The 14,502-nt window shown below is 39.2% G+C and overlaps 1 long non-coding RNA gene across 1 annotated transcript; it reads left to right on the plus strand.

Annotated features, from left to right (window-relative positions):
• Window positions 1-2,904, plus strand: LOC118167868. The gene is made up of 2 exons (XR_004751274.1): window positions 1-160; window positions 2,115-2,904. It is a non-coding gene; the product is annotated as an uncharacterized LOC118167868 (long non-coding RNA).
• The last annotated feature ends 11,598 nt before the right edge of the window (window positions 2,905-14,502 follow it).

The following is a 14,502-nucleotide window of genomic DNA, read 5'->3' on the forward strand; positions in this document are numbered from 1 at the left end:
ATAATACAGAAGACAAAACGCTACTAACAGTCTCATTCAGATGCACATCAGTGAAAACTGGAAACCAGGCTTTCTCTTGACTTGGGAACTCCTCACCAGTGTGGCTGGTACCTGACAGGGATGAAGGTGATTGAGGAGATGCCAGTCCTCTGTTCCGTAAGTAAGTGCCTATACTGGTCTTGTGCCTGTTAACCCATTTGTTGTTTCCTGCCATCCCTGTGGGTGACCCTGGGGTTCTGGTGCGTCACGAATACCCTGTTCTCCATAACTGGTGGGATGCAAAGCATGGATTTCCACTATGTGTAAATACTACTTTCGCACACCACCATGCATATGAATTGTGGAAACAGCAGTTCAGAGTGTGAGATGACCTGTTGCACTAGTGATAGGTCAGATGATAAAAGGTTAAGGAGCAGACAGGAAAATTACAGATGAATCTACAGATTTTTGGGTGTTATACATGTAACAGCAGATTGGAGAAAGTAGTCTGTTCATGTAAGGGTATACATGTGCATAGGCTTTTTGTGAGGGTGTTTAAGAAACCAATGGAAGTACTTATAGAAATATGCATATCTACACATCATATATAGACATGTATTTACGAAGTCTGGAAACTACAAGGCTAAATATGATGGGTTAGCAGAAGGCTTTCAGCATTTATATTTTAAGGATAAGAGACCAAATAGCATGCAGAGAAAATGTTACCACTGAAAACTTTAGGAGCAGAATTTTCCAAAAATATTAGCATTGTACATCAGGCCTGTTACTATAAACTTTTGCTGGAACAGCAGTTGGTTGCAGATGTTTTTTTTTTTTTTATGTCTGAGATTGCTGTGGCAACAAGATGTCACCAGGAGTTTGGAAAGAGAAACAGTGAACTGCTGGCAATGAGGGTGAGACCAAGTGAGGAAAGAAAATAAAATGGAAAAGGCCGAGAATGAGGTGTTGAAAAAAGATGACAAGTGAGATACAGCCGGAGAGTAGAGGCAGGAGAAAGATAACTGGCTGAATAGGCTGTATTTGTTCTTTCTTTTGAAGCCTTGATCTTACTCTACTCTCCTGAAATGTCTTAAGGCTTTTGTCCAACCAGGAGTTCCAAGGAGTAAGCAGAGGAGGTCAATATTTATTGACATAACTGAAGTATAATAGTATTTTCAAGGCAGAAGGTTTTTAGCAACATGGCAATGAATCAGGATTCAAGAAAACGTGGCTGAAATGTCAATCCCACATCAGTTTCAGAGAGTTGTGAAAGCATTAAAAAATATTTAAAAATAGATATTATAATAGCTACTATGAACATTCTGTTTAGGTACAGAAGCACCTTTTGAACTGCTTGTTCTTGCAGCTGTTTTTTTGCAGCCTGTTGTTCTTCAAACAGGCAGTCAGTGGTCTTATGATTACTGAAAAATGCATGGAAGAGCTGAAAGAAAATCCACTCCTAGGATGGGGGTTTTCCCTCACTGTTCCCTGACCTATGAAACTCTCTCTTCAAAAAATTCCTCATAGCAGCTAGTTCCCAAGAGCCTGGAAAGAGAGTGGCTTCTGAGAAAGATGGATAGCATTCATCTATCAATAAATAAACAACATAACTTCTTAAGAAAAAAAAATCTAATTTTTTCCAGTGTTTATTCAGTGTTTATTATGCAAGTGCATATACACCTCTTCGGTCTCTGTGGATAGATATGCAATGACAAGTCTCAAGCAAAGCTTCACTCCCCCATTTTTTAGAGCTATGCCTCTCTCTGTTCCTAATGGAAAGTGGCTTTTATATTAACTGTATGGCTTTTTCCTTTCTCTAATTCAAGCACTATTGCTCATCATTTAAAAAGTGATCTCTAAAATACTGTATTACTAGTACTGGAAGTAAGTGCTTCTGCTGTAGATAGCCACCATTCAGTGTCTTAAAAGAGATTTCTCTTGTGAATATCACTGAAACAGATTGACTTGGCCTTGACTGAGTTATTTGGAAAAAGTTTGGTTCAGTGAATTACAATGAGAGGATAAATAAAGTGAGCAGAATAGTTATTTAAAATTGCAAAATATCTTCTCTGTGTGTACATTTAGGGGCAGGCAAAAAGAAAGGAAAATAAAAGTATTTTAATGTTTTTTTTCAGCATTTTGGAACTTCATTGTTCTTCTTGAGTGTGACACAAAGACCTGTATTCCCTCTGCGTCATGCATCTTACAATTGTTAGACAAGGATGTACTTCCACAATACTCTGCCTTTAGGGGCAAAGCCAGATTAAAGGATCCTCTGTTCTCCCCTACTGTTCTGCTGGCAACTTGTTATCCTGTACTACTGTTCACCACCCCACGCACACAAAGGTTTGTGAGGCAATGCTTACATGATCTGAAGTGATCCATGTTAAAAATAACTCTCAAAAAAGGTTATTTTCAGTGATCCCATTTATCCTGTGCTCCCACAAACAGTTGTTGTGGAATAACTGAAGGCGGGAAGTCGCAGCGGAAAAGCTGGACCACGCAGCCGGAGGTGGGAGGGAGCAGCTGAAGCCAATGTGTTGTGATCCTGTGCTGGTAGTCCCAACAACAAGATGGACTCTGCTGCCATTAACACCTTTGCACATATGGTTCTGATCCAATTCCTTCCAAAAGCAGTAGGCTTCATTACGTTGATGTTAATCAGGGGCTCTAGGAAGGTGGTCTTTTCCTCACCTTGACTCACTAAAAACTGCAAAGGTTGGGTGATTGGCGTTGTTGTTTTTGTTTTTTTCTCTGAGAATGTTTTGCTGTATATTTCCAAGTTAATAATTCTGCAATTATGTAAACCACTCTTTTCCATATTCACTTACTGGATTGTTTGTGCTGGTTAAATATTCTCATGTTAATGATAAATCTGAAATAAAAAATGAGCAACTGAGTACTCTGCCATAAACCCATACAAAATTCATGTCTCATTTGAATGCATGACTAAAGCAGTTGTCTTTTAAAAATAATACAAGTTTTTGGATGTGTTTAAGATATTTGAAATCTCAGCTGAGTGAGTTTTTTATGTCAGCGATTTTTTTCCTGTTTCTGAAACAAAAAATAAACTAGATAAAAATAAGCTCTTTTTAAAAATTATTTCTTTTGAATATTTATTCAGTCACATGTATTAACTTGCCCTGTGTTTGGAATAGTTATTCTCCTCAGCTGGGACTGTTATGTCTTGCACGTCCCAAGTGTCACGCGACAGAGTATTTACCTAGTATTAAAATTGGAAACAATTACGGATATTCCATTTGGTTGGGAATGGAAAACTTGCAAATGTGTGGGGATTCACTCCTTGAATTCACTCCTTTTGAGTGGGCCCTTAGCAAGCAATGGGTGCCCTCCAACCTGACTGGCTAGACAAATTTAGAAACTGCTGTAAAAGTCAAAAGCATTGGTTGCAAAGAAAAAGAAGTAGAGGGAGATACATCTCATTTCATTCTGAGAATGAAAACATATTGAGTCTTTTAACTTTTCCCTGCTAACTCAGTAATGTAACATGAAAATACTGCTTCTATTAATCTGTTATAAATCAAGACCTGCCATAATTTCCAGCTCTTTCCCTGTCCCATAGTCCTGTGGTCTGGTTACACCTTCTATTCTGGACCACAACTGTATTCATTCTCAAACTTCAATTCATAAAACTCCCCTGAATCATTCTGATAACATCACACCACTTCTACTGTCTGCCCTTTATCTGCTGTTGAGAAGTTGCAGTCTTTCACAGACACATCCAGGACATGGATTCAGAGGGGCAAAATGCCCTCCTTGTGCTTGTATCAGCTGCCTCCTTCATGTTGAGCATCTTATTTCTTACGCAGGCTTGTCAGGTGACAGCATTTGCTTACTGCCCTTTGCTTACTGCCAGATTTGCCAGCTGGAGAACTGAAAGCATGCTCATCAATGCAACCTGTTCTGCATAGAGAGAAATTCCAGTGTCTCTCCCTATTGGCTTCAGGTTGTTCATGTCTGCACCATCAAATCTGCAACAGCTGTATCCTCTTTACATCTACAGAGCAGTCAGAAACTGATCCTGGGTATTAAAACAGTAGGCGTTGCATTTAGTAGGTCCTCACCTACACAGGGATGTATTTTCAGCCTTCTGACCACCTGTCATCCCATCAAGTGCTGTGGGAGTTACAAAACCTTACAGGATTTGGCCTAGGAACAACGGGAGTGATTTGTAAAATGGGAAGTTGAGATGCTTATACAGAAATTGATCATTATGATGTAAAACTGACTGTGTATCAGTGTGGTCATCAAAATATTTTCTGTGGTGCTTTTTTTATTTACACTGCTTTTCACTGTTTCATGTTTTAGTGTGGGACTTTGGGTTTTCCTGAAATTCCCTTTTTTTTTTCTAGAAAGTACAAACAAACAAAAACAAACAAACTCTAACCATCAGCTTCCCACAATCCTTTGAGAAAGTAGCTGGTGCTAAGGCAATCAGATGGGAATGAATACAGAGTTCATTGGCCAGGTTATTTTGAGTTACAAAGCTAAAAACATCAGAAAACTTTTCAGTACGAACACCTGACCTTTTTAATGTCTTAATGTCTAAAAGGTGTCAGTCTCACTTTTTTATTATTATTATTTTTTTTAATAAAAATGACTGACTAGCTTTCAAGAAGAACTAGACATGAAATGTTATTGCTATTAATGATCTCAGATACATACTAATAAGTACTTCCCTCAACTGTCTGTTAGACAGTCATGTTTTTCTTCTTCTCTATTTTCTTTACATACTGTGTTTGAAATGCACTTGTAAATGGCTAACAGCTAAATCCTGATCTCATTATTCTTCTTGTGTGAGCAATTTGTTCTACAGCTGAACTTGGTGACACCTAGTGAAGTAAGGATTATCATCATCTCGAACAAGGGTATCAAAATCTGCCTCATTTTTTGAATCTCCTTTTTACTTTCAACTCAGAAAGGTTATGTTAAAAAGTAAGTAGGAGAGCTCATTTTCAAGATTTCAGAATAGCAGCTGAGTCACTAAGCAAGGAAAGTCATCCAGGGGAAAAGAGAAGAGGAGAACAGAATGGGTCTAGTTCAAATTCAGACTTCACAAATCCAGGCAATAAACACAGATGAGGCTGCACTCCTGTCCACAGAAACAATCTGAACACATGTGGAAACACAGGTTAGTATAAATATGGACATATTCTGTATGTCTAGAAACCCAAATCAAATCTAACTTAAGAGAAAAAGGTTTACATTTCTCAGCTTATATAAAAATGTTCATACTTTCTTTTCAAAAGTAAAATCCACGGACACTTCTTTTCTTAGGATTCATAAACAGAGAGAGACTTGTATGCAAATGCCCTCTTGTAGCTAGTCCCAGAGTGCCTGTGTCTGCCAAACTGCCAGAACGTCACCCAACATCTGCAAGGCTTAGCAGAACAAAACATACATACATAGGTTTACAGAACGTTCTTCCATCCTGTTACTTTGTGGTCTGGAAAAAATGATGCTTGAAAGCTAGTGAAATGTTACTAAGAAACTCTTGACTTATCATACTGTACTGCAGTAATTAGAAATAATTTACAAAGTATTAAGTATGGTGTGTCATTACATTTCTTATGCTTTGGTTAGACGTACAAAGTAAGAGATGAAGTGATTTATTTGCAAGAACACTGAAAATTACCAGTTCTGGTGGTTCTCAGATCATCAGGACAAACTGTGACTTCTGACAGGGTCAGAGGGAGCTGCGGGCTGGGGAGGCCACATAGATCCTCATCCACAGCACGGGGGCCTCTCATCCTTGATGCCTTGTTTTCCTCAAGTCTAAAACAGGGATAATAATCTAGTGAGGTTGCTGTAAGACATTGGTATTTTGTCCATGTTGCTGATGTTATTATTTGTGAGTTTGGTACCAGTATGGTGGGAGTATCAACAGACCGAGAGACCAGGCAAAACTTCAGAACATCAAACAAACATTTATTTACGTTCAGCTGTTAAGTAATTTTTCTGTTACCTACTGAAAAGCAACCACTAATCAATATCTTAGTCAGGCCTTAGTATACAATACTGCAAGTCAGATGCCACGTTGCTGGCCCTGATAGCATGTGTTTGATTGTTCTTTCCGGTGAGGCTGAGCTCAAGGGCTTCTTCTTGAGGGAAGCTCTAAGATTTTCTAAGCTTCACCATGTAGCACTGATGTTTATGTCCACTTTTCCATAGGACAAAATCCGCCTGGCCCAAAGGGTTATTTTCTCATTCACGGGCCAGCCTGTGTTCTGGCCTGTTGAGGGACATGTTATCACCTGGGTGCCACAGCCTGGATGCCAGCCTGCTCCAGCTTGTTCAGAGCAGTGTTGCCTCTTGGCACGCTGCATGCCAGCTGATTCCTTCTAGTAGCTGTGTTATAATACTGTTCAAATTTTTCAATTGTAAACAATTTTTATGCAACTGCACCAAACAAGCAGCTATCACAGGATGCTTTGCTTTCCACTGTCTTACAGTAAGTCTGGGTACAAAACAAACAGAAATAAAGCACAAATAGTTATTATTCCTATTTTAGGCATCAGTCTTCGTGCTGCATTGAGATCACCTGGTGGAGACACTATAGAAACATAAAATGTTAGCATCTTAGCATAAAAGTGTAGCATTCTGAACAGGGACATAGAAAACCTAGTTTAAAAATACAATAGAAAATGAAAGGTCACTAGCGCTTCAAGTGGGATGGCATGCAGAGCTACGACACATCATCTTTTTGAGTACTAACATAGATACTTACTATTTCGTGAAAAAATGGCTGCACCTCTGCAGCTTTGATATCTGATGTGTGCTGTAGCCACATGTTGCTTGTGTCTGAGGCAAATTGTGAGTGCGGGCACTATCCCATCACTTGTTCTGTTTTCCCGCTGAAGGAAATGGAAGCGTGTCAAGATGGAGAAAGATAAAATACCCCCTAATTGATTTCCCTGGGCAATCAGCAAGCCAAGACTGTGGAAACACTTTCCCTGATGATGGGCTCTGCCCCCCCTCCCCCCCCGCACCCCCACTCTGTACACCTAAGTCCATGACTAAGAAACACTGTAGAGCATAGCAGGTTTATTTGACAGATACAGCCAGGGAGAACTGTATCCTGGAGAGGACTTGCACACCCCTTTGCTTCTACTAACTTGAATTCATTCCCCCTTCTTTTTTGCTTCAGTTCATGCACCCCCAGCATGTTGATGTAGAAGCTGATCCTTGCCTAGCAAAAGGGGCTGTAGACTGCTGGTCTCAGGACACGCGTCCTCAGCTGCCATAGATTGACATAAATGAAGTTCTAGTAATTTACTTCAGCTGAGGATCCAGGGTTTGTGTATGTTCCATTAACCTTTCTGTAGTTTGATTACTTTCTTTTATTTTTCTTTTCAGCAAAGTGAAATTCTCTACTCTCAGACTAAAGATTTGCAGCTCAAATGCCTTTTTTTTTCCTGCTAAAGAATTCTTTCTGCCTCTGAATGAGTTACCGTATGTGAGGATGTTGTGAAGATATGGATGTAACCACCTCACAGTAAGTTGTCTGTTTTACTTCTCTTATATTGCGTTGCACTAAATCTGTTGATATTTATTTTAAATGCACTTTTTATTCAAGTAGAATATGTAAAACACATACTCAAGCATGTGAGCTTCTTTATTCAGGTGTATTTTAATGCAACTGTGTACCTAGAAAAAAATAATAATGCTTGGTTTTTTCTTTCTAGGGCTACAAAGTAATGGTATTCTTTGATGCTGTTTCTGTTTTAATCACCTACAATTCTTAGAAAAATTAGAAGCTTATTCTGGAGGATACTGTAGCAGAAATATTCTTGTTTAAATGGGAATTTTGCTACATCCATAAGCTTGGGCATAGAACGATTCTCATGAGGGAAACTAAAATTCATGACTCTGATAGGTTGCCTGAGTCATCAGATGCTGGTTCCTCCAAAATGCTTCATGAAACTGTCAATCATATACTTAAAAAAAAGTACATTGAAGTTTTTTAGAAAAGAGATGAGAGAGCAATGTGGCAGGAGGCTGGATAATAAGGAGGACTGGAATAAACGAGCAATGTGAAAAGTTATGGGGTTAAAGTTTGGCACTATTTCAGTCACTTGTTTTGCTGATTTCAATTGTCAAAGTAATAATGAAGTTTTCTGTGAAATATTCTCTCATGTAAGCTTTATTTCTGGAGATGATTTGTTTTGTTGAGTAAGTGGTAGCTAGAATTATTGATGAGTCCTTTATGTGAGGAAGAAGTTCTTAAGCTGTGGTACTTGGGAAGACCAAGCCCAAAAAATGATAAAAAAAAAAAAATGTTGTGGAGAACTGTTAGCTTGTAAATGAGGAGACAGTGTAAATGGAGCTGTTTAATTTGTGTAGAGAAGCTGGGAAGGGACCCAAAACACACTCTTTAGTTGTTTTGAAAATGAATGTATTAAAATAATTTTTATTAGAACTACCACTTTTGGAAAACTTAATTAGTATGCAATCTGTAACTCTTTTGTTTCATAGGTTGGTAAAATAAATGGAGCATTTCAACAGCAGGGTTTACAAGTGTGTGGGAGGTGCTAGTGAAGAATGAGCAGTAGAGTACATCAGAGCTATCTTTAATCAGCTGTGTACTGTGGAGTTGGGTGGGAAAGAGTAAGCCTTGGTAAAGTAAAGGGAAAAGGAACATCCTCCATTTTCGGTGTGGCCTAGGTGTGTTGTCAGCATGCTTGAGGAAGCACTGGAGCTACTTTCTTCACCCTTTATTCTTGCTGAAGGAAACTTACCCTATCTTGTAGAAGGCTGTGGGGAAGAAAGAGGGTCATCTTAAAGGTAGCTGCCTTTCTTTCTTGTAGACAATGAATCCCCTACTGCTCCCTCTGAAGCAATTCAGCTCTACGTGTTCTTAAAGAGACAAATCCTGTTTCACCATAATTACATGAACAAAACAAAATGAATTATGTTTGTTATGCCTTCTAGTGTTAGAATATGTCTTTCACTCTTCAACTCTGTGTAAAAATCTTGCTATAAACCCTTGAAAACCACTTCTCTGGGGATGATTACCAGCTGTACTGTACCTTGAGGTACATCTGCTAGATATAACTAACCATCCCTCGTAATAAAAAGCCTGAATGAACATTCTCCTGGGAGCTAGATAGGTATCAGCAGAGCTGGCATATCAGAGTTTGCTTGAACGGATTTGAGATAAGGAAGAGTGGGGAGAGGCAGGCAGATGTCAGTCTTCTCTGATAAGAAAGAGAACTGCACCGTGTGGCAACTAAGTGATCCTGCAGAAACAAGGCAGCTTTATCTGTGACATACCATCTGCTTCTCAATTAGTATCATCTTCAAATTGGTTCTTGGTCATCAGATTTCATGCTGTCAGACAATTCTATGGAAACATGCATTTCCAAAGGGCTTACTACTTGAAAGTGATTATGTTGAAATAAAAATAAAACCATTACAAAGACTGTATTTTAAAGGGCATCATTATTTTGAAATTCAAGCAAAGAGGTGTTTTCAGGGGGGGCGGGGGGGGGGGTTGTTCATTAATGAGTGTGTTATGCTGTGACACTGTTAGCTATATGTTTTATTCTACTGCAGTTACGGCCTTCAGTGAAATTATTTACTTAACATCCTTAATTGAGGGAACTTTACACTTGGAATAAGAAGAAAATAACATAATGGAAATCTAAGACTAGTGGGACTGAGGGAGAGAAAAAAAATGAAAATTACAAAGTTTTCAGAGTTCCAGGAATTAAATCCAAACCAAAGTCTTTTCAGACCTTTGGCTCTGTGAGTCGCCTTTTGGAGGGTTCTCTAGAGTACCATGTCACCAATTATCTACTCTAGTTAACGTAGAGGTTGCCCCAACGTCAGTTGGTTTTTGGTACGTGCTCTGAAGAATGCTCCAGATGCTGAGTTTCTGAAGTAAGTGCTTTGGATTAGTTTATACCCTTCTTGGAAAGTCTTTTAGTGCTGATGGAAGTACTCTGCAGTGCACAAGCAAGCCCATAACTCCACGTTTTAACAACAAACCCTTGTCCAGCATTCACTTTTCTGCCTCTTTTGTACTTGTAACCACAGCAGCGTGTTAGAAGCAATTAAGCCTAGGAGTTTTCCAGACTCTTGTTCTCATTTACTGCATCCTCCTGTTGTTGCAGCTGGTTACTATTGTGGGGATTGCTTCATGGAGCACCCCTCAGAGCTGTTGACACCCTACAGAGCAAAGGGCTCTGAGTGATTGATGGCCTGGAGAGTGGGATCACTGATCTTGCCCTAATTGTAGACACTGAAGGCAGATATCCTTGTCCTGAGTCACCTCAACTCAGTCAGCTCCCTCCACTGCCCCCCCCCCCCAAAAAAAAAAAAAAAAAAGTTTTTTTTGCAGGCTTGATGTGCTGGCTGACACCAGCTATCTTTTGAGTAGCTAATAGATACAGCAGTGGAAGAATAGAGAATAAATATAGAGTGTGGCAAAGGGGAAGTCCTTTGTAATAACTGGAAGAACAGCATGTTGCACTTCTTTTCAGACATCCTTTGAAAAACTCAGGTCCCAAGGCTGAAAATTTCAGCTTTGTGCGTGATTATGTGGGCGGCATCTTTGCTTTATGCAGCCTACATCTCAGGAGTTTTCCTCGGCGAAAAGGTACAGACTGTGTAGTGCAAGAGCCACTGCCAGAGCCCTGTGAGGAAGCAAGAGGAAGCAAGTATTCCTCATCGTGTAGGCCAAGGTGCTCCGTTCCCCGCCGTTCTGTTGTTGGCTGTTGTCAGGAATGAATTGCCTGGGAACCGGAGAAAATCCGTAAGATAAGAGCTGCCAGATCATGTCAAGAACACTGCTTTGCCTTAGTTGTGTCAGGTAGGTAGAGTGGGTAGTGCTGCTGGGGGAACTGGTCAGAGCAGGGCCTGCATGGAGCAGCCAGTCTGCATGGGCAGACAGGTGGAATGGGAAGTGATACCTGTGTCTGTTATCAGGCTTGTGGTTTTGAGGAATGAAACTGAATGTAGGAGGAGTAGTTTTACTAGCATTTAATGTCTTTAAAGTGGCTATTTGAAGCTTGACAGGTGTGTATGTTCTGTTCCAAATGTAAGACTGACTCAGCTCGTCTATAATTGTGTACTCGCTGCAACGCTTACAGTTCACATAGTTACAAATCTTTCCTCCAGGTTGATGTCTATTCTCTGCTTCTAGGTTGTGTCAGGAGACACAGAGTAGTACACAAGCATTGCTGTGCATACTGCAGCTGCTGCTGTGCTTCTTAATGGTGCTCATACAGCACATTGTCCAAGGAACAGGGTATTGCTGTGTGCACCTCCCATCACTTAGTTGCCCATATGTGTGTATTGGAAACGATCAGGACACTGAGTGTCAGCTCTGGGTCAGACTTGAGAATTCCAAGGTCTCTTAAACATCTGGTAGAAACTGATTTTTCTAAAACTCACCTGATTCTTGATAACATTTCTGGAAGCTAATTTTATTTATTTATTTTCTCTCTCAAGAAGTTTGAAACAGCAAGAAATACTAAGAACATGAGTATATGTAATTCTTCAGACAATTTCTAGCTGATGCTTCTGGGGTCTACTGTGTAGATGAAGCTCTTGCTTTTGTTGGGCTGACAGTGCACAAACCAGTTGAATTATGCTCCTGAACTAGCAAGTGATTCCCAGGAGGCTGGCTGTTAAGATATACCAAGACAAACACTACAAAATTGTGCTTTATGGTGTATTACAAGGGAGAGGCTAGCTCATCAGGCCTCTTCAAATGTTGCAGCAAGGTCCTAGGTGCCAGTTTACTTTTGTCTTTGTCTATGTGTTCTAAATTAATCTTAAAACTGTTTCTTAATCTTTCATTTTTGCCTTATATAATGCTGTTTCAGGTTTCACGGTTATAATGTTAAATCAGGGCGGAGAAAAACAATGAATGAACCGGGGTGAAAGGACAGCACTTTGCATGGTGTGTGCAATAACAACAGAGTTTATCTGGAAACAGAAGCGATGTGAAAACGCTAGACTATACCCCCTTTTTTAATGTCCTCTGTTTATTGTTAATCCTATAAAACAAAGAAATTATGACCTTGTTGTAAGGTTGTTGAACTTATTGGGAGAGATAAGTGCAGGCATTTACATGAGTACAACTCCACTGTTGTCGATTTGCAATAGTTATTTTTTATATTCTGATCACTTTTAATGGCACGTAGCTTCACTGGCTGTTTGTGGCTGCAATGTTCCATGTGCATGTTATTTAAAAACTTACTGTTGTGCTCACTAAGCTTTAATAGAAAACAGAGTGTTTTTAGGATGTGGATAACTCCAAGTTAATAAGCAGCCACAAAAAAAAAATGAACAGTGAAAAATATCAAGTTTCAGGAAAAATGTAGGTGGTCCTCCAGACTTATTTCACTGATGTCTGTTTATTTGATTTTTGACTCATTTCTCAGCGAGTTTGTTTGAATTTTTAAATTATGTTGGTACAGGCTTCTTATTAAATTGCTAATCCTATCCAAACAAGTCATGAAGAATACTCACCTGACAGTCTCAACGATCACTTGTCCTCCAGCAAGAACTGAGCAAAACTCTTTCCTTTATTGTGGTAAATATCTACTCAGTAATTTCAAAGGAAATTTAAGAATGCTATTTAGTTTTCTCAAAATTTAGTAATATTTTTCCCCAGTCTTATTCCCAAAATGCTTCTGCTTTATTTTAAGGATGATTAAGTTTAACTCCCATTTGTCAGATATTATGAAGGGGATCTTTCCTTATGCTTTTAACCGAACAATTCGCGTTGCTCCTTAGTGCCCAGATTGGTTCTCTTTGTTCTCCACGGCAATTTCTTCTCAGCTTTGTTCTGCCCACTGAATTTTACCTTTCCTTTTGTTCTGCTCCAGGATTATTTGTTCTATATTTATCCTGGGCTTAATCTGCAGGGCTGACCAAAAAGGTCAGAGGCCCTGTGTATGCATCTGTGGAAGAGGAAGAAATAGATTTCCTTACTGACAAACACGGCAGCCTTCTGATTCTCCTCTTTCCCTAGCATGAATTTCCTGTGAGCTCAAGCTCTTGGCAGAAGAGAGTACCCAATTCTTGTAAGATTTCTTATTTCTTACCTAGTAGGAAATTAATCTCTTCTCTCTGTTATGAAAGAGAAATTTCTGTAGAACAATATTTTAGGTTTCTAAGTAAATTTGCTTTTGATTTTCTTCCTCATTCATTTTGTAGGAACTGATCTTACCTCCATGTTTAAATTTGGCTTTTCACTTTTCACATTCACTGATCTCATCATGGCCAAAATAGCTTCCCTGATACATCTGTAATCTCTCGCTAGGGTTCCTTTTTATTTTATTTTATTTTTTGGAAAATTGAGGCAAATTAGAAAAGGCATGTGGGAAGTTTTCCTGCCTCAGAAAAATAAGATTAACTCACCTCTTGAACATTTTTCTAACTCTCTTGGCTCGTCATGTCTCCAAAATAGCTTGATATAGAACTTCCAGATGAGTACATTGACTTAATCTGTTACCTTTGGCAACTATTAGTGGTGTTGAGTAGACTTTCTTCTTGCTGATAAGCAATTGTTGTTGAAATTACTTTGTTGTTAGAACAGTTTCCACATACATAAAAGGTTCATAAACAAAGCCAAGGATAGTAACAGTAATCTGACTTGAAGTTTTGTGGTACTATGTAGAAATTCTGGAAATTCTGCAGAAACGTCAGATAAATTCGTTTCAGTGTGTTTTTTTCATTATTATTTTTCAATTTAGACTGTCAACCCTTTATTGTCTAATTTGGACTAGACACTATTTTTAATATTACCCTTTAAATTTTTCGGATGTGCTGTAAGTTTTTGCACACAAAACTAACAGCCAGGAGAACTGGGGTCTTGGACAAAGCTGGATTTTATGGCAGCATCAGCACTGAGGAATGCCAGGGCTGCAGCCTGTAAAATCCAGCGGGCGTTACGGACAGAGTGTGAGGAGCAGAATCACTTGAGGGTCAGCAAGAAATAATCAGTCCTTAGCACTGAAATTTTACCTTTGACTGCTTTCTTCCATTGGAGGTTTTAAAATGTAACTTCTGAACTTCAGAGTCAATCCCTTGACCTTTCCAATATTTACGAGGGGAGGGGTATTCAAATATTCTTTTCTCCTGCCACCATTTATGGCTTCAGTACATCACTGATTTTCAGGCATCAAAAAATGCAAAAATCCTTGCTTTGCTGGCACTTGCTGCTCTTCAGATTTAAGTGTTGTTAAGCCAATTGCACATTAACCTTAATCAAAATTCCATTGAAACAAACTATTTTAGTGTGGAGTAGACTAGTCCCTCTGACAGCATGCAGGGCATCTCTTTCAACGGCAGTACAAAGAATTGTTGCAGAAAAATGTGGCGTTATATCTGCTTGCCTGCAAGACTTACTTGAAGGCAGAGGATTTATTTTAAGATTGCCATGTCAAATGGTTCCTATTTATATGGAACAGAGTTAAGATTCTACTCATGATTTAAATGAAAAATATTTGCGTTTGTGGAGGCTGATTTTTTTGGAGGGCTGGGGAA

Source organism: Oxyura jamaicensis, chromosome 5, assembly GCF_011077185.1.
Source record: "Oxyura jamaicensis isolate SHBP4307 breed ruddy duck chromosome 5, BPBGC_Ojam_1.0, whole genome shotgun sequence".
Classification (NCBI taxonomy): domain Eukaryota; kingdom Metazoa; phylum Chordata; class Aves; order Anseriformes; family Anatidae; genus Oxyura; species Oxyura jamaicensis.